This window comes from Acomys russatus, unplaced genomic scaffold (genome assembly GCF_903995435.1).
Source record: "Acomys russatus unplaced genomic scaffold, mAcoRus1.1, whole genome shotgun sequence".
Lineage (NCBI taxonomy): Eukaryota > Metazoa > Chordata > Mammalia > Rodentia > Muridae > Acomys > Acomys russatus.
Window position 1 is genome coordinate 44,718 of NW_026131724.1, and position 11,538 is coordinate 56,255.

Genomic DNA, 11,538 nt, shown 5'->3' on the forward strand with positions numbered 1-11,538 from the left:
AACAGGTCTTAGACCATAATTTCCCAGATCATACTTCATGAGGTCACAGGATACTCTGACTGTAAACGTAGAACTGAGATCAGTGACTGAGTAGGACACCAGAGGAGAGCATTCAGGTTCATAGATGCACCAGATATGTACAGCACGGTGAGGCCACTGGTGAACCTGTCCTATTAGAGGCATGTTTAGAAATGCAGAATTATCTTTCTGAATCTACAGAACACCTGTCCCCATTGTTCCACTGCTCTTCATATCATGACAGCTTCCATGTACTGAGTGTGTCAAATCCCATTTTGATTCCAATATACCAGACTGTGTCTTAAGCCACATATTCTGCAACTCTTTGATGAATGTTTTCCATCTTGACTTTGACATCTCAGCATTCAGAAGCAAGATCCTCGTGTTTACTGCCAACATTGACATAGTTTGGTCTTCATGTCATAGACACAGCGCTGACAACATTCAAGGCACATGACTGTAGCAAAGGTGATTGTCTTTGGCTGCCTTTTGGCTACAATTATTTCTGAGAGCTCAGAACACAACTGGGAGATTTTGTTTATGAGGATATAATTCAGGTGATCATAGCACTCTACAGGGGCATGGTAGAGCTCTACAGTCAGCTTGTTAAGATTGGCCATGCAGTGCAGAAGGTCCTTGAGTGCAGCCATGGAGAAGTTATTGTCATAGAAATTGACCCTTGTGAGCTGGGAGCACTGTCTCAGGGCAGGCAGTAGGACTCTGAGGTGAGAGTCCTCCAGGTCTCAGTGCTGTAACTCCAGAGTCTTCAAAGTATCTGCTACATTTTTTAGGAGAAGTTGGAGACCTGTGGGATGTAATGTGGATAACCATATATCACTGAGGTTCAGATGTTTCAGTTGATGGAGGCTCTGACACGCTGACAAGTGTTTCAAGACTGACTGTGAGAGATGGCAGTGAGTGATAGACAAGGATTCCAATGGGGTCTTCAGGTATCTAGGGAAAGATCAAGAAATTAGTTCTGGCTCATGTTGTTGGAGGACATTACTAAAGTTGACACTGAATGGGGAAACCACATATGCAAAGTCTATCTGCATTTACACTGAACGTCATCACCGAGGTACAGACTGAAGGTGTCTGCTCATATCACTATCTCCTGAGGCATAGCACTATCAGGTGGGATGGTCTCAGAACACAGATATGCAACTCCCCATCCTCACTCTGTCAGAGAGAGGTCTAGAGCTTTCCACATCATGCCAGGAGACCATACCCAGAAAGGATTATCACAGAAAGGTTCTGAAAACCTCATGGCACATATCCAACAGTGTTCATCCTTGTCTTTGCTATCTAGGACAAGCTGTATCAAATGATTTCAGTTCTCCGCCTTAAAGCCGATGAAACTGCACCCCAATGTCACCAGTTCCCATCTACTAAGTCCTACCCTGTATTCAAATCATCCTTCTCTAAAGGGAAACTAGGGGCTGAGAGGCATCAGAAGAGGAATAAAGTGGTTTCTGCTCACAAACATCTGTGTACAGAACTCAACTAGGTACCACAGTTGTGGGCCTTCTCCAGCTTAGGGCTCTAGCGTATTCCCTTCTATCATCTTAGATAGGATCCCAAAGTGGAATATACAAAGGATGCTCACTGCATCTGACCCACTGAGGAAGTTGACATACTTGCAATGCAGCTCTCTGCATTTCCTACCCTAGCTCAAACTCTGCTAAATAAATGGGAACTGAACCAACGACCTCAGTTCAGAAGGAAATAATGCACACTGAGATACTTTCATGATTCACAAGCTTTAGAACCCACTGTTGCTGCCACCCCACAGGTGTACACTAATGCTCAAGGTAGAGGGAAATAATTTGCTGATGTAGCAGAAAGGGCTCACCATCATTCCTTACCTGCAAAACTGTTTCACATGGTCGGTGGGAAGGTAGATCCCATACATGGAGAGATGCTGGAAACAGTTCAATTTGGAGAACTGAGCTAGGAACTTGGAGGCACAATTCTTCTCTATGTCTGCCAACGTATTTACAACCCTGTCCGACTTGAAGTAGATGTGACTTAGATGGAATTTGCGGAGATTTCTCATATGGCCAAGGCAAGGTGCAAATTGACACAAGAAGGACAGGACCTGGTTTGTAAATAGTTTCAATTCCTCGATGTAGTGTGGCTTGAAAATGTCCAAGACATCCCTGATGATTTCCACAGGAAAGGCACATATCTTCATCTTCAGACAGCACAGGTGCACAGAGCACCTTCTCTGCTGAGCCCATTGCAACAAGTACATTTGGTGTTCATTCAGCTGGAAGTGGAGACGAAGGTCATTGACCACCTTCAAACGCCACCTTTGGGCATATCTATGAATGCGATTTGCTACTTGCTTCTCCCTCACAGTCTCTGCTTGGCAGGATCCATCCTCTCCTCCAGCCCACACATCCCAGAAATCCTGGTACACATTCTTTAAATCAAGCACTTGAAGCTTTCACCTCCTGTGAGGGGATAAGAAAAAGTTGCATAATGTAAACCACGACAAACATGGAGGCAGTTTGTACATCACTTTTCTAATGTCAGTTTCAAAGTAGAACCCCACACAGGCCAGGCAAGGTCTCTGCCTGAGCTATGTCTGGAGGCCTGCCCTTCATGCCTCCATTCGGTGTCTGTGGACTTGTCTTTTACAAATGGAATGTGTCTGGACTTGTCCCTTCCACATCTAGTGTCTGCAGGAGAGACAGGGAAATACTCCTCCTATAGGGCTACATCTGGTCTGCTGTCCTCCATTCCTGATTGTCATTTATAACAGCACTCAACTTGAGTAGTAGTTCCACAGACCTCCAAGCTGAGGACATCACAATCCTCTATCCAGTTTGACCCCATTCCTCCTGACCTCACCTGTGTCTTACCACTAGTCCAGTGATTTCCCTTCTAGCCTCCTTGGGCCTTGATTACCTGGGACGAGCCTTCATCATCAGCAGAATGTCTATGCCATCCAGCACAGCCTGAAATGTCTCCACTTCAGGTGTCTTCATCAGTATTCCCACAGGAAGGCAGGGAAAAGGACAGGCTGCCACCATTGCTTTCAATGTCTTTGTGTGTCAGCCCTCGAAGGCCTGCTTGAACAGTGGAGGAAAGAACTCAACGGGCAGGCATTTGAGAGTAGAGATGAACAAGGCATCATTCCTCAGCAGCCCCTGCATGGCCAGCTGCGTGAGTGTGCGAAGGTTGTACATGCTCATCCTGATGGATAGATATTCTGACAGAGGGACCTATTGAAGCATTTAGGAGACAAAGTGTCAGGCTAAGTTCTGGAAATTCCTCTTTGTCAATATTAAAGCAAGCATCGTGCTAGACTCCATCTAGACCTCAGAGTTCCCAATCATCCAATCAGGTGATCTCAAAGCCAAACATTCATCACTCTCATCATATGGATTCTCTTATAAACCACCACATAGGCACAAACACCTATGGTCCTACCAGGTACCCAGCCCTGCTCCTCTGGATCTCATGCCTAGTCAGAAGGGTTACCAGAAACATACAGTTTTACCAGATTCTTGTTGTTACAGGAAAAGATACTGAACAAATTTCCTGGCCCTCAAGAATGCACACTGTGACATGACATGTCAATTACACACTTATCATGCTTTTTCCTATCAGAAGATCCATCCTGGGAAGGACCAAGGAGAATATGTGAGACACCTGTGAGTGTGCACCACTGCCTAAGCCCTTGGAGCCCAATGAAGGGGCACTGGGCTACACTTTATTAATTTGAGGAATGCTCTAAGAGCTCCACAAATTCCTAGCCACTTTGCTACACACTTAGACCATGCCTGAAATACAAATGTCAGGGAGACATGCAACTTTCTCAAAAGCATCTGAAAACCCCGCTATGAAAGGAGAGCACCTGCAAAAAGTGAGTCTTAAAGGAGAATCCAAGTGTCCAGAATCTACAAAAAAGAGAATTCCCCATTTTGATGTGGTAAAGGGAAAAAAGAAGTGAGAAAACACTTCATCAATATTCTTAAGTTTTTGTTTACACTTTTACCCATGGTATTATCTGCAAAGAAGTCTGGAGTAGAATTGCCTATGCTTCCAAACATGAATGGATCTCATTAGATAACCAATACTTGTGGCAACTCAACAAGTTCCTGCCTGTGAAGAGGAGCCTTGGGATTGTCTTTTCCCACTGATAATTAAGGGCAAGTGCAGATGATTTAAAACACTGCATAGATGCCACACAGCATAACAAGAACCTATAATTCCAGGTGTTTGAAGAAAGACAAACGAGCATTCTAGGTCACTCTAATTAATATGTTGTATTTCAGGTTAGGGATACAAGTAAAATAATATTTTAAATGTCAGACTGATGTGGTGGTGCCCGCCTGTGATCCCAGCAATCTGGGATCCAGAGAATGTAAACCTCTGTCTACATTTAGATCAGGACAGCCTGATCTAAAACATGAGTCCAGATTAGTCAAGACAACACAGAGGAATCCCTTTATTATTACTTATAATGTGCTTCAATGTGTGCCTAAATGCCAGAGGAGGGAACCAAACCCAATTATAGATGGTTATGAGCCATCATGTGATTGATGGGAATTGAAATCAGGACCTTTGTAAGAAGAGCCAATGCTCCTAACCTCTGACCCATTACTCTAGCTCCAAAATTCTTTCTCTTAAAAAACAAAACAATGTCTGGAGAGTAGCCTCATGGATAAGAACACTGGGCACCATGGGTTTTTAAAGTTACTCCAGGACAGCCAAGGCAACAGAGAAATCCCTTCTCTATCAACAACCAAACACACACACAAACACACACACACACACACACACACACACACACACACAAAATCAACACCATTCCCCTCAAAAAGAATTTCAAATGTCTTCATTGAAGTTCTTCCTTAGAGATGTTTGTTCCCACTGCACATGCCTTCGACATTCAGTCACATTCCCAGGTCAATTATTTTACTGTTTGTTTAGTTATATGTAGAGTTCTATCTTCCCCATGCAGCCCAGTCGACCCAGGAATGTGATCTTCTTTTGCTCAGTACATTACTTACTCTACTTTGAGTTTAATTGTGTGGCTGCTGTGAGATAATTGGGTCCTATTTTGCACAAACACACACACACACAGGCACACATGTCTCTCAGATGGTAGTAGTAAAATAGACAGTCTGAAGCAACCCCATTCCTAGAACCTTGGTTTTTACCAGCCTGGACCCGTGGCCTCTGTGCATGAAGCCATCCCCAGCACTCTTTGTAGTTTACATTTAAGAGAAAAATTCAGTTCATACACCTGCGAAACCATTATCTGTGAAACATAATTTAAGATACTGCAAAGGGATTAAATTAGAACAAAGATCCTATCTCATATTTCCGAGTGAGCCTAGAAGCCTGGACAGAGCCAAAGGTTCTAGAGTTCAAGGTCTGCCTTGTTTAGTTGAGACACTATCTCTTAAATCTCAAGAGAACAAAGAAACAAACATGAACATTCCCACGTAATGACCAGTTCTCTTTAAAACCAAATTATACACACACTGAAAAGTTTAAATTGAGCTGATCGTGGTGGGACATGCCTTGAATCCTAGCACTCTGGAGGCAGAGACAGGTGAAACACTGTGAGTTCAACACCAACGTGGTCTACACAGTGAGTCCAGGACAGCCAAGGCTAACACAGACAGACCCTGTCAAAAAACAAAACAAACTCACAAACAAACAAACTAATAAATTTCTAAATTGGAAATGGAGTGTTGCTTGGTGGTGAAAAGGCTAGCCCAGCTTTCTAGAAGCCTCCTGATGGAGGGATTGACTTACTTGGTAAGAACACTGGTGACTAGGTTACTGTTCTCAGCAAGGCCAGGCAGAAACTCCAAGCTCGGGGAATCTGATGTTCTACTAAATCTCCTCTGAGCCTTTTATACACCTTCCACCTTGCCCCTCCTCATGGAGCCCCGCCTCCCATCCAGAAGCTCCTATCTGATTGATCCAATAAATCTACACCCACCCAACTCTACTGAACTTTAAAATTGCCCTACTGTAGGTTTCTTGAAATAAAAACCGCTAATCTAGAATGTCAAGATTCTGATGGCTGTGGTGGTGGCACACAGCTATAGTACCAGCACTTGGAAATCAGAGGCAGGTAGAACTCTGTTAACTCATGGCTAGCTAGGTCTGGAAAAGAACTCCCAAGACAGCCAGAGCTACAAAAAGAAACCCTGCCTGGGGAAAACAATATATAGAGGCTCAGGTAGAGCTCTGAAAGAAGCAAGAGAATTTTATTCAGAGTACACAAACCAGTTCAAGCTTGATTCGCACATCTGTTCTCTTCTTTAATTTTGTTTGTCTTTCTTTCTTGGTTCCCCTGATGCCCCACAAGACAGGTTTTTATGGGTAGCCTTGGGTGTCCTGGACTCGTGTTTGTAGAGCGAGCTTACCTAGACCTTATATCTTCTATGTGCCTGCCTTTGCCTCCTGAGTGCTGGGATTAAAGGCCTATGCAAGGATACCTGTCTCTGCCCTTCTGTTCTTCTTATCCAAGTTCATTGGTGAATATAATTAGATAAAAATGTGTTGAGAGTTGAGCGTTGTGGTGCAGGTCTTTAAACCAAGCTAAAAGGGGCTAGAGGCCGAGAGATCTCAGGAAGATCTTGGCAAAACTTGAGTCTTGGATGAGAAGCCAAGTGTCCAGAGGCTTCAAGAAGAAGGATTCTGCATATTGAATTGAGGTCCAGAGCAAGAAAGGAAATTGAAGAAAAAAAAAAAAAACAGAAAAAAAAATACCCAAACAAACCAAACACTGAACATACATATGATTTTGTTTAAATTTTTACCTATGGTATGTTCCCTGCAATTGTCTCCCCTTCCCAACTTGAATGGGTCTCATTAGAAAGCCTGTGCTTAGGCCAAGTCACCATGGCCATGCAGTGATGAGGAGATTTGGGATTGTGTATTTTTCCCACCATGACTGGCAAGTTCAAGTGATTCAGAACACTGCATAGACACCACATAGCATAGAAGAACCCAAAACCCCACCTTCTTGGAGCAAGAAAAAGGAGGATTCTATGTCAGGTTAATCCATAAGGTGTGTTTCAAGGTAGTCCAGATTAGGGAAATCAATTAAAGTAAGATTTTAAATGTCAGCCTGGTGTGGTGGTGCACATCTGGGATCCCAGCAATCTGGGATCCAGAGAAGGTAGATCTCTGTGAGTTCAAGATAGCCTATTTAAAACAGGTGGTCAAATTAGCCAAGACAGCACAGAGAAATCCACCCCTCCTTTTAAAAATTATTTATACTGTATTCTCCTCGCATGTGTGCCAGTATGCCAGAAGAGGCCAATAGATCCCATCATACATGATTATGAGCGACCATGTGGTTGGTGGGAATTGAACTCAGGACTGTTGTTAGAACAGCCAATGCTCCTAACCTCTTATCTCTTGCTCTAGCCCCAAAATTCCTTCTTTAAAAAACAAAACAATGTCTGGAGAGTAGCCTCATGGATAAGAACACTGGGCACCATGGGTTTTTAAAGTTACTCCAGGACAGCCAAGGCAACAGAGAAATCCCTTCTCTATCTTCAAAAAAAAAAAAAAAAAAAAAAAAAAACACCAAAAAAGTCAACACCATTCCCCTCAAAAAGAGTATAAAATATCTTAATTGAAGTTCTTCTTTAGTGATGTTTGTTCCCACTGCTCATGCCTTCTGAAATTCAGTCACATTCCCTGGTCATTTATTTGACTTTTTGTTTAGTTGTATGTAGAGTTAAGCTTTCCCCATGCAGCCCAGTATCCCCTGTAATGTGATCTTCTTTTGCTCAGTACATTATTTACTTTACTTTGACTTTAAAGGTGTGGCTGCTGTGAGATAATTGGGTCCTATTTTGCACAAACACACACTCACACACACACACACACACATGTCTCAGATGGTAGCAGTAAAATAGACAGTCTGAAGCAACCCCATTCCTAGAACCTTGGTTCCCACCAGCCTGGACCTGTAGCCTCTGTGTATGAAGCCATCCCCAGCACTCTTTGTAGTCTACATTTAGGAGAAAAATTCAGTTAATACACCTGCAAAACCATAATCTGTGAAACATAATTTAAGATACTGCAGAGGGATTGAATTAGATCAAAGACCCTAGCTCATATTTCAGAGTGAGCCTAGAACCCTGGACAGAGCCAGAGGTTCTAGAGTTCAAGGTCTGCCTTATTTAGTTGAGACACTATCTCTTAAATCTCAAGAGAACAAAGAAACAAACATGAACATTCCCAGGTAATGACCAGTTCTCTTTAAAACCAAATTATACACACACTGAAAATTTTAAATTGAGCTGATCATGGTGGGACACGCCTTGAATCCTAGCACTCTGGAGGCAGAGACTGGGAAGCACTGTGAGTTCAACACCAACATGGTCTACACAGTGAGTCCAGGACAGCCAAGGCTAACACAGACAGACCCTGTCAAAAAACAAAACAAACTCACAAACAAACAAACTAATAAAATTTCTAAATTGGAAATGGAGTGTTGCTTGGTGGTAATAAGGCTAGCCCAGCTTTCTAGAAGCCTCCTGATGGAGGGAGTGACTTACCTGGTAAGAACACTGGTGACTAGGTTACTGTTCTCAGCAAGGTCAGGCAGAAACTCCAAGCTCAGGGAATCTGACGTTCTACCAAACTTCCTCTGAGCCTTTTATACACCTTCCACCTTGCCCCTCCTCATGTAGCCCCGCCTCCATCCAGAAGCTCCTATCTGATTGATCCAATAAATCTACACCCACCCAACTCTACTGAACTTTAAAATTGCCCTACTGTAGGTTGCTTGAAATAAAAACCGCTAATCTAGAATGTCAAGATTCTGATGGATGTGGTGGTGGCACACAACTATTGTACCAGCACTTGTAAGGCAGAGGCAGGCAGAACTCTGTTAACTCATGGCTAGCTAGGTCTGGAAAAGAACTCCCAAGACAGCCAGAGCTATAAAAAGAAACCCTGCCTGGGGAAAACAATATATAGAGGCTCATGTAGAGCTCTGAAAGAAGCAAGAGAATTTTATTCAGAGTACACAAACCAGTTCAGGCTTGATTCGCACATCTGTTCTCTTCTTTAATTTTGTTTGTCTTTCTTTCTTGGTTCCCCTGATGCCCCACAAGACAGGTTTTCTATGGGTAGCCTTGGCTGTCCTGGACTCGTGTTTGTGGTGCGAGCTTACCTAGAACTCAATCTATGCGCCTGCCTTTGCCTCCTGAGTGCTGGCATTAAAGGCCTATGCAAGGATACCAGGCTCTACCCTTCTGTTCTTCTTATCCAAATTCATTGGTGAATATAATTAGATAAAAATGTGTTGAGAGTTGAGCGTTGTGGTGCAGGTCTTTAAACCAAGCTAAAAGGGGCTAGAGGCCGAGAGATCTCAGGAAGATCTTGGCAAAACTTGAGTCTTGGATGAGAAGCCAAGTGTCCAGAGGCTTCAAGAAGAAGGATTCTGCATATTGAATTGAGGTCCAGAGCAAGAAAGGAAATGGAAAAAAAGAAAAAAAAACAGAAAAAAAAATACCCAAACAAACCAAACACTGAACATACATATGATTTTGTTTAAATTTTTACCTATGGTATGTTCCCTGCAATTGTCTCCCCTTCCCAACTTGAATGGGTCTCATTAGAAAGCCTGTGCTTAGGCCAAGTCACCATGGCCATGCAGTGATGAGGAGATTTGGGATTGTGTATTTTTCCCACCATGACTGGCAAGTTCAAGTGATTCAGAACACTGCATAGACACCACATAGCATAGAAGAACCCAAAACCCCACCTTCTTGGAGCAAGAAAAAGGAGGATTCTATGTCAGGTTAATCCATAAGGTGTGTTTCAAGGTAGTCCAGATTAGGGAAATCAATTAAAGTAAGATTTTAAATGTCAGCCTGGTGTGGTGGTGCACATCTGGGATCCCAGCAATCTGAGATTCAGAGAAGGTAGATCTCTGTGAGTTCAAGATAGCCTATTTAAAACAGGTGGTCAAATTAGCCAAGACAGCACAGAGAAATCCACCCCTCCTTTTAAAAATTATTTATACTGTATTCTCCTCGCATGTGTGCCAGTATGCCAGAAGAGGCCAATAGATCCCATCATACATGATTATGAGCGACCATGTGGTTGGTGGGAATTGAACTCAGGACTGTTGTTAGAACAGCCAATGCTCCTAACCTCTTATCTCTTGCTCTAGCCCCAAAATTCCTTCTTTAAAAAACAAAACAATGACTGGATAGTAGCCTCATGGATAAGAACACTGGGCACCATGGATTTTTAAGGTTACTTCAGGACAGCCAAGGCAACAGAGAAATCCCTTCTCTATCAACAACAACAACAACAACAAAAAAAAAACCACCAAAAAAGTCAACACCATTCCCCTCAAAAGAGTTTAAAATGTCTTAATTGATGCTCTTCTTTAGTGGTGTTTGTTTCCCACTGCACATGCCTTCTGAAATTCAGTCACATTCCCCTGGTCATTTATTTGACTTTTGTTTAGTTGTATGTAGAGTTAAGTTTTCCCCATGCAGCCCAGTATCCCCTGTAATGTGATCTTCTTTTGCTCAGTACATTATTTACTTTACTTTGACTTTAAAGGTGTGGCTGCCTGTGAGATAATTGGGTCCTATTTTGCACAAACACACACACACACACACACGCACACATGTCTCAGATGGTAGCAGTAAAATAGACAGTCTGAAGCAACCCCATTCCTAGTGCCTTAGTTCCCACCAGCCTGGACCTGTAGGCCTCTGTGTATGAAGCCATCCCCAGCACTCTTTGTAGTCTACATTTAGGAGAAAAAATTCAGTTAATACACCTGCAAAACCATTATCTGTGAAACATATTTAAGATACTGCAAAAGATTAAATTAGAATCAAGACCCTAGCTCATTTTCAGAGTGAGCCTAGAACCCTGGACAGAGTCTAGAGGTGCTAGAGTTCAAGGTCTACCTTATTAGTTGAGACCCTATCTCTTAAATCTCAAGAGAACAAAGAAACAAACAGGAACATTCCCAGCTAATGACCAGTTCTCTTTAAAAACCAAATTATACACACACTGAAAATTTTAAATTGAGCTGATCGATGGTGGGACACGCCTGAATCCTAGCACTCTGGAGGCAGAGACTGGGAAGCACTGTGAGTTCAACACCAACATGGTCTACACAGTGAGTCCAGGACAGCCAAGGCTAACACAGACAGACCGCGGTCAAAAAAAACAAAACAAACTCACAAACAAACAAACTAAATAAAATTTCTAAATTGGAAATGGAGTGTTGCTTGGTGGTGAAAAGGTCTAGCCCAGCTTTCTAGAATCCTCCTGATGGAGGGAGTGACTACCTGGTAAGAACACTGGTGACTAGGTTACTGTTTCAGCAAGGTCAGGCAGAAACTCAAAGCTCGGGGGAATCTGATGTTCTAATAAATATCATCTGAGCCTTTTATAAACCTTCCACTTGCCCCTCCTTCATGGAGCCCCGCCTCCCATCCAGAAGCTCCTATCTGATGGTCCATGAGTTTCCACCCCACCCAACTCTACTGA

At 43.0% G+C, this 11,538-nt stretch overlaps 1 pseudogene; it reads right to left on the bottom strand.

The window, feature by feature from the left end:
* Window positions 1-404: 404 nt before the first annotated feature.
* On the bottom strand, window positions 405-3,218 carry LOC127186422 (PRAME family member 12-like; annotated as a pseudogene).
* Window positions 3,219-11,538: the final 8,320 nt, after the last annotated feature.